The following is a 13,265-nucleotide window of genomic DNA, read 5'->3' as shown; positions in this document are numbered from 1 at the left end:
TTTTTGTTCACTATTGAGATGGGTTGGTTTTAAACACTTGGTGCCAATGGTTGCAACAGCCTAATTGAAATAAACTCTTGTCAACAGTCCCATTTGTTAGCTCATCGACACAAACCAGCAAGCATTTCACTTTCGATAGCTCAGTTGGTAGAGCGGAGGACTGTAGAGGTTTGCTAGTAGCCATCCTTAGGTCACTGGTTCGAATCCGGCTCGAAGGATAGCTTTTAAATTTATTTTAACGTTAGATTATTGCATCTATCCAAAAGGTGAGCCAGATTCGAACGGGGATAAAAGCATTTAACTTCCCTGACCGGGAATCGAACCCGGGACGCGGCGGTGAGAGCGCCGAATCCTAGCCACTAGACCACCAGGGAGGCGATGAGCACAATAATCCTCCAGCGGCTGTTCATGGTCATTACCACACTATCTATGCGGTCTGAGGGCAATGACTCCGATGCCCATTGGTGCCTAGACACGGACCCCACATACCTTTTAGCATGTGAGCCCATTACTTCCAAGAGCTTGTAGACTGATTTTCAGAGTCAGCAGAGAATATCTATGGCCAGATAAAATTTTTCTCCACATGATGTCAGTTAAATATCCAATAGTTTTGCAGATTTTCTTTCTGTGACTGCCACTTGTTTTAATTAGTCAAGATTTGAGTTCTCCAGTAAATAATTACACAGAGCCAAAAAGCTTCAAAGAAAGAAGTAAAAAAAAAACAAACACAACAAAACTTGGCTGATTTTCAGAGTCAGCAGAGAATATCAATGGCCAGATAAAATTTTTCTCCACAAGATGTCAGTTCTCTTTCAAACATTCGTTTGGTATCTCACTATGGGAATCGCCTCGGGCGTGACCAATCCTGGAAGCATCAATCACACCACGTCTGTCGGCTGACAGACCAATCACGACAGTGATGCGGGAGTCCCGCCTCCCTATACACACCGCTGCCAGCGGTCCCTGCCTCATTCTCATTCTCTTCCCCGTGAAGATCCTTTTAGGAAACTATCCTTAGCAGATCCTCTGGGGGTGGTCGCTTAACTGTTCATAGACTGGCCGTTAAGGTACGTCTCCGAGCGCGGCTGCTTCTTTAGGGGATTATCCACTGTCAAAGTGGATATTCCCTTCTGCTGTTTCTTTTTTTTTTCACATCGCGTCAAGTGAGTATTTGAATATCGTTCGAGACCCGTTTCGAGAAGCACGTCATGGTGATCTCGTTGTTTCCTTTTTCTTTTTGTCCGGTGATTGCACCTCCGTTATGGCGACTGTGAGTTCATCCGGGTGCACGGCGGGGAAAGTTCAATCCCGACCGTGTGCATGCGGGTCTACAATCTCTGCAAAAGATTCTCATCCCCTGTGCATCGTGTGCTTAGGAGTTCGGCACGCTCAAACCGTGATCGCTAACCCCGAGTGCTGCCCGCACTGCGCTCTTTTCCCATCAAGGGTTCGGGAGCGCCGCCTGCGAGTCGCGACCGCGATTAAAGGGGATCCATGTCTCTCTCCGCTGCCCGCAGAGAGGGATGAAGCTGCTTCGCAAACACAGTGCAGCTGGGGAGAGTTGATGGACGAGGTTTCTCCTGTCCTTCCTTCACTCTTCGAATCTAACTCTTTACTGGATAACAAGGGTGAGGGAGAAAAAGATGATGAGGTTGCTCATTTTTTGGAGGAAGATTTGGAGGACGACGAGGAGGATGCTATCCTTCCTCCTGATCTTCTCTCCAGACCTGGAAGTGCTACGGGCCCTTCCCCCATGCCAGGTGAGCTGGACCTCGTGGAGGTGTGTAGGAGAGCAGGCAAGAAACTTTCCATCGAATGGCTATCTCAGCAGGTGCATCAGGACGCTGAGAGGGATTTATATGATGGGAAGAGGCTGCCATCGCGCACTTCCCCGGTTAAGCAGCTCATTCCTGCTGTACCGGCGTGTGTCACAGAAATGCGTCGTTTTTGGGACAAGCCCTTCTCGCATAGAGTGCCCGTTAAGGGTTTCTCTAGACTGGAGGTGCACGATATGAAGGCTTTGGGGATGTACAACCCCCCCCCCCCGTGGAGCTGTTGGTGGCTAGCCACCTCCACCCAAATCGACGAGCTGCTCTATCCTCCTCCTCCTCCACTTCTCTGCCAGGACGTACAGAAAGGCTGTCCGCCTCCCTTTTCCAGAAGATCTACCGCTCCTCGGCCCTGGCGGTTAGAGCTCTGAATGCCACCTCAATGCTCACGGCTTACCAGGCAGAGCTCATGGAGGAAATGGGGAGGCAGATTGATGCTGGGTCACCAGATTCAGCCTTGTGGGAAGAAATCTGCGTCATTGTGGATCTCAACCTACGCTCTTCTAGAGGAGCAGTCCAGAGCTGCGGCCGCAGCATGGGCCTCGCTGTGGTAGGTGAGAGAGCCCTGTGGTTGGGGTTGACAGGCTTATCGGAGAGGGAGAAGGTGGAGTTCCTTTATGCCCCGATAGAGCCGAAACCCCTTTTCGGGGCTGCGGTGGCGAATATGCGCAAGCAATGCGACCTTCGCAATAAGGACGGTGAAGCGTTCAAAGCATGCCTCCCAAGGAAGCCTCCTGCTCGCCCTCCCCAATCCGCACGTTCATATTTCGCCCCTACGCCCAGGGAGAGACAGCCTGGTTTCGGGGCCCCTAGGCAACCCCCACCCCAGCAGTCAATGTGCGGGGAGGCTCGCCAGAAACAGCCCCAGCCCAAGAACAAGACCTTTTTTGCAGCAGCGGCTGCTAGGCATCGCCCAGCGGACCCTCAGGGAGGGAAAAAAAGGCGGGCGACCTAACCTGTGAACTGATTTTGGGTCAAAAGAGAGGTGGCAGCACTCTCGGAGTTTCTGTAGCACCCCTCGACTCATCTCAGGAGTTTTGTCCTTCCCCTCCAGCAAAGATGCGTTGGGGAGCGTTTCAAAGACTGTGTTTGACGAACGAGTTTTCTCCGGTTGGAGTGTTGGCACCAGTTCCCCCAGTGCCCGGAAAGTTGCTTCTCCCCTCTCCACCCGCGGGGTTATGCAAGAGAGAGAGCAGAATGTTCCATGTTCGTTCAAAAATATTAAAGATTTGTTCTGTGCATCCAGGCAGTGGGCCGAGGGCACAGATGTGTGTAAAAAAGGGAAAAGTGAAAAAATCCACACACACAATAAAAGAAGTCGAATCAGAGTTGCAACCCCCGGCTCCGCCGCCAGATGGTGCCACCGCGCCGTCTGTATGCGAGAGCCACAGAGGTCCGCTCTCTGCTCGCGCGGAGAGCTGGTTCGCATGCGCAGCTCATCATTGGGTGTATTCCACAATACAGGGGGATATCGCCTGCAGTTTACCGTGAGACCACCGCTTTTCAGCGGCGTGAGGAGGCGTTTTGGAGGACGAAATAACCTCCTTACTGAGCAAAGGGGTAATTTGATCGGTGCCGCGAGAAGACAGCCAGCTCGGTTTTTATTCCCGGTACTTTGTCGTTTCCAAGAAAGGGGGGGGTCTCCGTCCCATTCTGGATTTACGGAACCTCAACGAACACCTCAGAAAGTACAAGTTCAAGATGCTCACATCGAAAGCTTTGTACAGTGTTATTCGTCCCAGAGACTGGTTTACGTCAGTGGATCTGAAGGACGCGTATTACCACATAAGCATTTATCCGGCACACAGGAGATTCCTATGCTTTGCCTATCAGGGCACAGCCTACGAATATTTGCCGGTTCCGTTCGGGCTAGCTCTAGCTCCGCGGATCTTTACCAAATGTGTAGAAGCTGCACTGTCTCCGTTGAGAACGACGGGTTTAAGAGTGTCAGCGTATTTGGACGATCTCCTCCTCTGCGCTCCGTCACGGCAGCAAGCGGAGGTGGATACGAGTGTGCTTCTGTCTCACCTGACCGGCTTAGGTTTCAGAATAAACGAGACAAAGAGCTGCTTGGTGCCCGCTCAGGAAATAATATACCTGGGTCTCAGATTGAACTCGGACCTGTATCAGGCTTTTCTATCAGAAGAGCGCATCAGGTCGATTCGCAGTTGTCTCTCTCTTTTTCAGAGAGGAAGGACAGTTCCATTCAGACTCTGTTTGCGCCTGCTGGGGCTGATGGCTTCGTCAGTGTCTGTCATACGGCTGGGACTGCTGTGAATGAGAGAGTTTCAGTGCTGGGTTACGGCGCAGCGCTTATGTCTGAAGCGCCACCTCAATCGCCAGGTGATGGTGACGTCACTGTGCTTACGCGCTCTCCATCACTGGAGGAATCGCGATTTTCTCGAGTCGGGAACCCCGCTGGGGGCTGTTTCCCTGAGAAAAGTGGTGACGACGGATGCGTCACTCGCAGGTTGGGGTGCGGTGTGCGAAGGCAGGTTGGCGAAGGGGAAATGGCCCGTTTCGCTTCGGTGCACGCACATAAACTTTCTGGAGCTGTTAACGGTGTTTCTAGCTTTGAAACATTCCGTGCAGTTTCTTCGGAGTCACCACGTATTGGTCAGATCAGACAACACGACGGCGGTGGCGTACATAAATCGCCAGGGCGGTACGCGCTCTCCTCGACTTCACCGTCTGGCACGAGATCTCATGGTGTGGGGCATGGAGCATTTCCTGTCGCTGCGAGCGACTCATGTGCCGGGAGTGCTGAATGAAGGGGCGGATCTCTTGTCCAGGGGAAATCCCCTGTACAGGGAGTGGTCTCTCCATCCTCAGGTGGTGAACCTGTTATGGGAGAGATTCGGCCGGGCCGCCGTAGATCTCTTCGCCTTGCACGAAAACAATCATTGCCCTCTGTTCTTTTCTCTGGCGAGAAACGGTGCACCTATGGGTGTGGATGCGTTAGCCAACCCGTGGCCAAACGTTCTGCTTTACGCGTTTCCTCCACTGAGTCTGATCGTGCCGACTTTACAAAGAGTAAGAGAAGGCGGTCACTCTGTCATACTAATCGCTCCGAACTGGCCAGGGAAAGTGTGGCTGACGGAGATATTCCAACTCCTGCACGATCGACCCTGGCCTCTCCCGTTGCGCAGGGATCTCCTCTCACAAGCGCGCGGGGAGATTTTTCGCCCGACACCGGACAGAGTGGCTCTCTGGTCCTGGCCCGTGAGAGGATAAATCTTAGTGTCGCTGGTTTGCCTCCGAGGGTGATTGAGACGATTCAGAATGTGAGAGCTGCTTCGACGCGCTCTGCATATGATAGGAAATGGAATGTGTTTGAGCTATGGTGTGCTCAGAGACGTATCGTCCCTTTTCACTGTTCTGCGGCAGATGTGTTGTGCTTTTTGCAGGAACTTTTGGATAAGGGCAGGGCTTTTTCAACCGTTAAGGTTTATCTCGCCGCCGTTTCTGCATGCCACGTAGGGATTGACGGTAATACTATCGGTCATCACCCGCTCGTGTGCAGGTTTATAAGGGGGCGCGGCGCTTGAGCACGTTCTGGTTTCGCCATGGGATCTGTCCGTGGTCCTGAGCGCGCTCTCTCAGTCTCCCTTTGAGCCGATAGGGAGTATTAATTTAAAGCTTCTGTCGCTTAAGGTTGCTTTGTTATTGGCTCTTTCTACCGCGAAGCGGGTTAGTGAACTTCATGCTTTGTCTGTTCATAACTCTTGTATGCGTTTTGCTTTGGATTACTCGCGAGTGGCTCTCAAGACTAATCCGGCTTTTGTCCCTTAGGTGAGCGAGTCAGATTTCGCCTGTAGACAGGTGGATTTGATGGCCTTTCACCCGCCTCCTTTTTCCTCAGCGGAGGAGGAGCGGCTTCACTGTCTGTGTCCTGTCCGTGCGTTACGTCACTATGTTGACAGGACGAAGGGTTTGAGACGGAGTACTCAGCTGTTTGTTTCATGGGCTGGTTCCCGTGAGGGAAGTCCCGTTTCCCGTCAGCGCCTGTCCCATTGGCTCGTGGAGGCTATTATAATGAGTTATAATAGCGTGGGTCTTAACCCTCCAGAGGGACTGAGGGCGCATAGTACCCGAGGCTTGGCCGCTTCGTGGGCACTTTTTAAGGGTGTTTCGATTCGGGACATCTGTGCGGCAGCATGCTGGGCTTCGCCACACACTTTTGTCCGTTTTTATAGGCTGGATGTCACGGAGCCTTCGCTGGCTCATTCCGTCCTGAGTGTGTAATACGTATATGTATACGTTTTGTATGTGCGTATATGTATGTGTGTATTTTTATATATATATATATATATATATATATATATATATATATATATATATATATATATATATATATATATATATATATATATATATATTTCATGACAACGGATATGGTAACATCGTGTACCGATTGTTTGTCTTTTCTCTCTCTCTCTCTTCAGTGAGAGGGGTTATTTATCACATCACTGAGTTGGTTGACACCTGCTTCGGACAGCATATCTGCAATACGGGAGTTGTCTATATCCCATTGTAAGATACTGAACAAATGTTTGAAAGAGAACTTTAGGTTACTTGCGTAACCCCGGTTCTCTGATAACAGGAGTAAGGTATCTCACCACACTTCCCTCCTTGCAGTGCACGGAGAAGAGATATGTGAGAATGAGGCAGGGACCGCCGGCAGCGGTGTATATAGGGAGGCGGGACTCCCGCATCACTGTCGTGATTGGTCTGTCAGCCAACAGACGTGGTGTGATTGATGCTTCCAGGATTGGTCACGCCCGAGGCGATTCCAATAGTGAGATACCTCACTCCTGTTATCAGAGAACCGGGGTTACGCAAGTAACCTAAAGTTAAATAGCCAAAGGTTTTTCAGATTTTCTCTCTGTGACTGCCACTGGTTTAAATTAGTCAAGATTTGAGTTCTCCAGTGAATAATTACACAGAGCCAAAAAGCTTCAAAGAAAGAAGTAAAAAAAAAAAAAACACAACAAAACTTGGTTAGTAGACCTGTATTGGAAATTAAATGTTTATGATGTGACTTGTGGCAGTTTCATTTTTGGTGTATTTAAAAGAATTTTCTAAGTAGAACGGCAGTCAATGATGCAAAATTTGGGCAGAAGAAATTATTCAGAAAAGGGACTACAAATGTCATGGCCTTGAACACTGTTAATGGACTTACTGCTTTGACAGAAAAGTTTTATGTTCAATGTATATATCTATATCTATTTGTTCACAATTAAGTTGGGTTGGTTTTAAACACTTGGTGCCAATGGTTGCAACAGCCTAATTGAAATAAACTCTTGTCAACAGTCCCATTTGCTAGCTCATCGACACAAACCAGCATGCATTTCACCTTCGATAGCTCAGTTGGTAGAGCAGAGGTCTGTAGAGGTTTGCTAGTAGCCATCCTTAGGTTGCTGGTTCGAATCCTGCTCGAAGAATAATTATTTTAACGTTAGATTATTCCATCTATCCAAAAGGTGAGCCATATTCGAACGGGGATAAAAGGATTTAACTTCTCTGACCGGGAATCGAACCCGGGCCGCGGCGGTGAGAGCGCCGAATCCTAGCCACTAAACCAGCCGGGGAGGCGATGAGCACAATAATCCTCCAGCGGCTGGTCTTGGTCATTACCACTCTATCTATGCTGTCTGAGGGCAATGACTCTGATGCCCATTGGTGCCTAGACACGGACCCCACATACCTTCTAGCAGGTAAGGGCATTACTTCCAAGAGCTTGTAGACTGATTTTCAGAGTCAGCAGAGAATATCTATGGCCAGATACAATTTTTCTCCACAAGATGTCAGTTAAATAGCCAAAGGTTTTGCAGATTTTCTTTCTGTGACTGCCACTGGTTTTAATTAGTCAAGATTTAAGTTCTCTAGTGAATAATTTCACAGAGCCAAAAAGCTTCAAAGAAAGAAGTAAAAAAAAAAAAACACAACAAAACTTGGTTAGTAGACCTGTATTGGAAATTAAATGTTCATGATGTGACTTGTGGCAGTTTCATTTTTGGTGTATTTAAAATAATTTTCTAAGTAGAACGGCAGTCAATGATGCAAAATTTGGCAAGAGAAATTATTCAGAAAAGGGACTACAAATGTCATGGCCTTGAACACTGTTGAAGGACTTACTGCTTTGACAGAAAAGTTTTATGTTCAATGTATATATCTATATCTATTTGTTCACTATTGAGATGGGTTGGTTTTAAACACTTGGTACCAATGGTTGCAAAAGCCTAATTGAAATAAACTCTTGTCAACAGTCCCATTTGCTAGCTCATCGACACAAACCAGCATGCATTTCACCTTCGATAGCTCAGTTGGTAGAGCAGAGGTCTGTAGAGGTTTGCTAGTAGCCATCCTTAGGTTGCTGGTTCGAATCCTGCTCGAAGAATAATTATTTTAACGTTAGATTATTCCATCTATCCAAAAGGTGAGCCAGATTCGAACGGGGATAAAAGGATTTAACTTCTCTGACCGGGAATCGAACCCGGGCCGCGGCGGTGAGAGCACCGAATCCTAGCCACTAGACCACCAGGGAGGCGATGAGCAGAGCAATCCTTCAGCGGCTGGTCTTGGTCATTACCACTCCAACTACGCGGTCTGAGGGCAATGACTCTGATGCCTATTGGTGCCTAGACACGGACCCCACATACCTTTTAGCAGGTGAGCGCATTACTTCCAAGAGCTTGTAGACTGATTTTCAGAGTCAGCAGAGAATATCTATTGCCAGATACAATTTTTCTCCACAAGATGTCAGTAAAATAGCCAAAGCTTTTGCAGATTTTCTCTCTGTGACTAACACTGGTTTTAATTAGTCAAGATTTGAGTTCTCCAGTAAATAATTTCACAAAGCCAAAAAGCTGCAAAGAAAGAAGTAACAAAAAACAAACACAACAAAACTTGGTTAGTAGACCTGTATTGGAAATTAAATGTTTATGATGTGACTTGTGGCAGTTTTATTTTTGGTGTATTAAAAATAATTTTCTAAGTAGAACGGCAGTCAATGATGCAAAATTTGGCAAGAGAAATTATTCGGAAAAAGGACCACAAATGTCATGGCCTTAAACACTGTTAATGGACTTACTGCTTTGACAGAAAAGTTTTATGTTCAATGTATATATCTATATCTATTTGTTCACTATTGAGATGGGTTGGTTTTAAACACTTGGTGCCAATGGTTGCAACAGCCTAATTGAAATAAACTCTTGTCAACAGTCCCATTTGCTAGCTCATCGACACAAACCAGCAAGCATTTCACCTTCGATAGCTCAGTTGGTAGAGCGGAGGACTGTAGAGTTTTGCTAGTAGCCATCCTTAGGTCGCTGGTTCGAATCCGGCTCGAAGGATAGTTTTTAAATTTATTTTAACGTTAGATTATTGCAACTATCCAAAAGGTGAGCCAGATTCGAACCGGGATAAAAGCATTTAACTTCCCTGACCGGGAATCGAACCCGGGCCGCGGCGGTGAGAGCGCCGAATCCTAGCCACTAGACCACCAGGGAGGCAATGAGCAGAGCAATTCTCCAGCGGCTGGTCTTGGTCATTACCACTCCATCTACGCGGTCTGAGGGCAATGACTCTGATGCCCATTGGTGCCTAGACACGGACCCCACATACCTTTTAGCAGGTGAGCGCATTACTTCCAAGAGCTTGTAGACTGATTTTCAGAGTCAGCAGAGAATATCTATTGACAGATACATTTTTTCTCCACAAGATGTCAGTTAAATAGCCAAAGGTTTTGCAGATTTTCTCTCTGTGACTGCCACTGGTTTTAATTAGTCAAGATTTGAGTTCTCCAGTGAATAATTTCACAGAGCCAAAAAGCTGCAAAGAAAGAAGTAACAAAAAACAAACACAACAAAACTTGGTTAGTAGACCTGTATTGGAAATTAAATGTTTATGATGTGACTTGTGGCAGTTTTATTTTTGGTGTATTTAAAATAATTTTCTAAGTAGAACGGCAGTCAATGATGCAAAATTTTGCAAAAGAAATTATTCGGAAAAAGGACCACAAATGTCATGGCCTTGAACACTGTTAATGGACTTACTGCTTTGACAGAAAAGTTTTATGTTCAATGTATATATCTATATCTATTTGTTCACTATTGAGATGGGTTGGTTTTAAACACTTGGTGCCAATGGTTGCAACAGCCTAATTGAAATAAACTCTTGTCAACAGTCCCATTTGCTAGCTCATCGACACAAACCAGCAAGCATTTCACCTTCGATAGCTCAGTTGGTAGAGCGGAGGACTGTAGAGGTTTGCTAGTAGTCATCCTTAGGTCGCTGGTTCGAATCCGGCTCGAAGGATAGTTTTTTAATTTATTTTAACGTTAGATTATTGCATCTATCCAAAAGGTGAGCCAGATTCGAACGGGGATAAAAGCATTTAACTTCCCTGACCGGGAATCGAACCCGGGCCGCGGCGGTGAGAGCGCCGAATCCTAGCCACTAGACCACCAGGGAGGCGATGAGCAGAGCAATCCTCCAGCGGCTGGTCTTGGTCATTACCACTCCATCTACGCGGTCTGAGGGCAATGACTCTGATGCCCATTGGTGCCTAGACACGGACCCCACATACCTTTTAGCAGGTGAGCGCATTACTTCCAAGAGCTTGTAGACTGATTTTCAGAGTCAGCAGAGAATATCTATTGCCAGATACATTTTTTCTCCACAAGATGTCAGTTAAATAGCCAAAGGTTTTGCAGATTTTCTCTCTGTGACTGCCACTGGTTTTAATTAGTCAAGATTTGAGTTCTCCAGTGAATAATTTCACAGAGCCAAAAAGCTGCAAAGAAAGAAGTAACAAAAAACAAACACAACAAAACTTGGTTAGTAGACCTGTATTGGAAATTAAATGTTTATGATGTGACTTGTGGCAGTTTTATTTTTGGTGTATTCAAAATAATTTTCTAAGTAGAACGGCAGTCAATGATGCAAAATTTGGCAAGAGAAATTATTCGGAAAAAGGACCACAAATGTCATGGCCTTAAACACTGTTAATGGACTTACTGCTTTGACAGAAAAGTTTTATGTTCAATGTATATATCTATATCTATTTGTTCACTATTGAGATGGGTTGGTTTTAAACACTTGGTGCCAATGGTTGCAACAGCCTAATTGAAATAAACTCTTGTCAACAGTCCCATTTGCTAGCTCATCGACACAAACCAGCAAGCATTTCACCTTCGATAGCTCAGTTGGTAGAGCGGAGGACTGTAAAGGTTTGCTAGTAGCCATCCTTAGGTCGCTGGTTCGAATCCGGCTCGAAGGATAGTTTTTAAATTTATTTTAACGTTAGATTATTGCAACTATCCAAAAGGTGAGCCAGATTCGAACGGGGATAAAAGCATTTAACTTCCCTGACCGGGAATCGAACCCGGGCCGCGGCGGTGAGAGCGCCGAATCCTAGCCACTAGACCACCAGGGAGGCGATGAGCAGAGCAATCTTCCAGCGGCTGGTCTTGGTCATTACCACTCCATCTACGCGGTCTGAGGGCAATGACTCTGATGCCCATTGGTGCCTAGACACGGACCCCACATACCTTCTAGCAGGTGAGCGCATTACTTCCAAGAGCTTGTAGACTGATTTTCAGAGTCAGCAGAGAATATCTATGGCCAGATACAATTTTTCTCCACAAGATGTCAGTTAAATAGCCAAAGGTTTTGCAGATTTTCTCTCTGTGACTGCCACTGGTTTTAATTAGTCAAGATTTGAGTTCTCCAGTGAATAATTTCACAGAGCCAAAAAGCTGCAAAGAAAGAAGTAACAAAAAACAAACACAACAAAACTTGGTTAGTAGACCTGTATTGGAAATTAAATGTTTATGATGTGACTTGTGGCAGTTTTATTTTTGGTGTATTTAAAATAATTTTCTAAGTAGAACGGCAGTCAATGATGCAAAATTTTGCAAAAGAAATTATTCGGAAAAAGGACCACAAATGTCATGGCCTTGAACACTGTTAATGGACTTACTGCTTTGACAGAAAAGTTTTATGTTCAATGTATATATCTATATCTATTTGTTCACTATTGAGATGGGTTGGTTTTAAACACTTGGTGCCAATGGTTGCAACAGCCTAATTGAAATAAACTCTTGTCAACAGTCCCATTTGCTAGCTCATCGACACAAACCAGCAAGCATTTCACCTTCGATAGCTCAGTTGGTAGAGCGGAGGACTGTAGAGGTTTGCTAGTAGTCATCCTTAGGTCGCTGGTTCGAATCCGGCTCGAAGGATAGTTTTTAAATTTATTTTAACGTTAGATTATTGCAACTATCCAAAAGGTGAGCCAGATTCGAACGGGGATAAAAGCATTTAACTTCCCTGACCGGGAATCGAACCCGGGCCGCGGCGGTGAGAGCGCCGAATCCTAGCCACTAGACCACCAGGGAGGCGATGAGCAGAGCAATCCTCCAGCGGCTGGTCTTGGTCATTACCACTCCATCTACGCGGTCTGAGGGCAATGACTCTGATGCCCATTGGTGCCTAGACACGGACCCCACATACCTTCTAGCAGGTGAGCGCATTACTTCCAAGAGCTTGTAGACTGATTTTCAGAGTCAGCAGAGAATATCTATGGCCAGATACAATTTTTCTCCACAAGATGTCAGTTAAATAGCCAAAGGTTTTGCAGATTTTCTCTCTGTGACTGCCACTGGTTTTAATTAGTCAAGATTTGAGTTCTCCAGTGAATAATTTCACAGAGCCAAAAAGCTGCAAAGAAAGAAGTAACAAAAAACAAACACAACAAAACTTGGTTAGTAGACCTGTATTGGAAATTAAATGTTTATGATGTGACTTGTGGCAGTTTTATTTTTGGTGTATTTAAAATAATTTTCTAAGTAGAACGGCAGTCAATGATGCAAAATTTTGCAAAAGAAATTATTCGGAAAAAGGACCACAAATGTCATGGCCTTGAACACTGTTAATGGACTTACTGCTTTGACAGAAAAGTTTTATGTTCAATGTATATATCTATATCTATTTGTTCACTATTGAGATGGGTTGGTTTTAAACACTTGGTGCCAATGGTTGCAACAGCCTAATTGAAATAAACTCTTGTCAACAGTCCCATTTGCTAGCTCATCGACACAAACCAGCAAGCATTTCACCTTCGATAGCTCAGTTGGTAGAGCGGAGGACTGTAGAGGTTTGCTAGTAGTCATCCTTAGGTCGCTGGCTCGAAGGATAGTTTTTTAATTTATTTTAACGTTAGATTATTGCATCTATCCAAAAGGTGAGCCAGATTCGAACGGGGATAAAAGCATTTAACTTCCCTGACCGGGAATCGAACCCGGGCCGCGGCGGTGAGAGCGCCAAATCCTAGCCACTAGACCACCAGGGAGGCGATGAGCAGAGCAATCCTCCAGCGGCTGGTCTTGGTCATTACCACTCCATCTACGCGGTCTGAGGGCAATGACTCTG

The sequence above is a fragment of the Silurus aristotelis genome (assembly GCF_946808225.1).
Source record: "Silurus aristotelis genome assembly, chromosome: 6".
Lineage (NCBI taxonomy): Eukaryota > Metazoa > Chordata > Actinopteri > Siluriformes > Siluridae > Silurus > Silurus aristotelis.
The sequence above is the reverse complement of the archived record's forward strand: the minus strand, read 5'-3'. Positions refer to the sequence as shown.